Source organism: Rhinolophus ferrumequinum, chromosome 7, assembly GCF_004115265.2.
Source record: "Rhinolophus ferrumequinum isolate MPI-CBG mRhiFer1 chromosome 7, mRhiFer1_v1.p, whole genome shotgun sequence".
In the NCBI taxonomy this organism is placed as follows: Eukaryota; Metazoa; Chordata; class Mammalia; order Chiroptera; family Rhinolophidae; genus Rhinolophus; species Rhinolophus ferrumequinum.
The window spans coordinates 89575879-89578827 of record NC_046290.1 but is presented as its reverse complement, the minus strand read 5'-3'; positions in this window follow the sequence as shown (position 1 = coordinate 89578827).

The window sequence follows — 2949 nt, the reverse complement described above, 5'->3', positions numbered from 1 at the left end:
GCGGAGCAGGCCGTCGGCGCAGGCGCACAGCTCGGGCGCGCGGCGGGGCCCGAGTGGGTGCGGCGCGGGAGGGTGTTTGCTGTGCGGCTGGGGCGGCCCCTCCGAAGCGGGTTTATAAACCGGCTAGAAGGCGGTGGCCAAGCACCCTTGACGACTCACTCCTTTCCTCGAAAATTCCCTCTGACTTACGGACCGAAGTGTGGAGCCCTGGCCGTTTCACAAGTGCTTTTGTCAGGAAATGCGATACAAGAATTGGGACCTTCCCAGCTACAGGGGCCCGGGAACGGCTGTTTTTCTCCCTTCAGAGAGACCCCGTCGTAGCCTGTCTCCTCTGTGGAAAGTCTCTGAGGCCCTCTCTGAGGAAACTTCTGGACACTTCTCCGAAGAAGAATCAGTTGTTCCTTGCTACCAAAATGGTGCCACGGAACGGAAGAGTTGGGGGAATTAAGCAAATACCTCCCCCCTTCCAAACACACATGAAGACAGTTCTTGCTGTGTTATGCGTTTTCTACTTAGGAATGAAAAGGGGCGACGTAGTAAACAGGACAAGCTTAGGAGGCTGCTTGGCAGGCCCCCTCAGCTCAGTGACAGAAAGTCTGATCATAAATTCGTACCATGATCGTAGGTAGTTCTGGGCCTATAGCTTCCTTAGCAAAGGTCAATCTTTATCTTAAGTGAGCCCTGTCCATTGTTCTTACGCATCTGGGATAACATACCTTTGAAATGTCAGAGTTAGTTTTCTTTTTCAGACCCCCAGAAAGCACAACCTCCAGCACAGAGAGCTGGAGCAGAGTTCTAGACCACGGAATTGTCTTCATTGTTACCTTGTCAATCCAAATGTTGGAACCTTACTTAGTTCTAAAGGGGCTCTTTAAGTGAAACTACCTTATTCTGTAACTGAGGAAACAGGCCCAGAGGATTCTGAGACGGGAAGGTTTTTTTTTTTTTTTTTTAGGAAATACACAAGAAAATGGAGATATTTATTATTTTCATTGGTAAGCTCAATATTTGTAAAATTTTCATTCCCCAAACAATCTAAAGGCGATCCCAATTCAAATTCCAAAAGAATTTGTGGTAAGAATTGAAAATCTGAGTCTAAAATTTATGTCAAAATGTAAAATCTGAAAACCACTAAGAGATTCTGAAAGAAGAACAAAGTTGAGGACTTATACTACTTGATATCAAGACTTATTTTAAAGCTCTAGTAATCTAGCAAGTATGATATTGAAAAAAGGATAATCAAATGGAATAACATATCAGAATACAGAGTTAATATTTATTAAATCTCAAGTTAAAGTCACTTTCTCACTAAAATCTTCTATGTCTCCTGAAATTATAACAGGTTGCCCCACTAAACCCTCTCACTGTCCTTTTTTCTGTGAGACGGGAAGGTTTTGATGTAAGTCGGTGGCAGGGCTGGCCTCTTGATGCCTAATGCAGAGCATTTCCCCTTATCCCATCATGCCCTTGTATAAGAGCCATTGGAGTCCCAAGGAGGGTGAGTTATTTTTGGTGTTTGTTTTTAGACTTGTGTAATGACACTGATCTAGTATCCAAAATGAGGACTCTGCCTTTTAAAAAATTAGTTCCAGGGAAGGTGGTACTTAGAAATGGGAAATTGGAGGAAGAGAAGGGTTGGATACTACCATATAATGATTTTGTTGGTTTTATTGATTTGATTAAAATTGGAATAGGATTGAATTGACATTTGGTCAAGCTTCAAGTCATCAAGTGCCAAGTGCCACTCACCAAGTTCCAAATATTGTGTTAAGTATTTCATGCAGTGCACAAAAGGCTTGGGTAAAACCCCTCTGTCTTTGAGATACTTAGAGTCTAGGATAAGATCAGTTCACAAATAATTTTCTATACAAGGGAATGCACAATGCCTTGAACCAGGAAGGACTTAGTTAATGTTTGTTGAATGAAACTGAGTGAATGAAAGAAAGTCTGGGCTTTCACAGAACACAGAAGTTAACACCAGTTGTAAATGGAGGCGGGGTCTTGTATAGACACATCAGAATATCACCAATCATAAGTTGGAAAGATTACATGTTTGCAAAAGCCCAAGAAATGCCTTCTGCTTAGAAGAGGTTTGATTTAGTATCTGGAATGTGGAGAGTAATATGATTGTTTCTTGTTCGTGCCACCAGCTGAATGACAGTGAACATTTAGGGCCAATCTGTCCTCATTTCTGTCTCTTTCATGGGTTAATACCTGCCACCTACTCAACACAAAAATTGTTGGAAATATTATTGAATCAATGCACTTAAAAACTATAATTAAATAAAAGGACAAAAGCATAAATGCATACTGTATTAATACTTAGTAATTATTATGCTTTAGATATTGCCCTAATTGCTGTGGTATGGTTTCAAGGAGGGAGTTTCCTATAGGAGGGGTCTTGTACTATTCAGTGTCAGAGGGACTGAAAAATGCACACAGATTTTTCCACTCTAGGCTGCTCACCCAGTTCATTTCCATCGCACAGGGATGAGACCAGTTTATGGGGTATCTAGGGGCATAAGATAGTCTTAAATGGTGTATCAGTAGCATACTATCAGAAACACCATACTTACAAGACAAGCACGCAAGCAAACTTATGAATACCAGGTATTGTTTTCCTAATTTGATAAGTGAAATCTGTAGTCCACTAGCCTGTAAATCTGGGGGCTAGGGCCACTTCTTAAACATTTTGTTTCTAACACATTTTTCTGTGCTGTTATGCAATCTTAGATTATTTTAATAAAAAGGTAGTGTGATAGAGAGCTTAAGAGAGTTCATTGACATTGGAAACAAATAGAACTGGATTCAAATTCTGACTCTGTAGCTTACTGATTTTGGGCAAAGTCAGTTAACTTCTCAAAGTTTATCTTTCAAATGAGGATAATAGCTCCTGCCTCTTAGGGTTGTTCTGAGGATTAAAATAGACAATGTAAATACAGTGCTTGA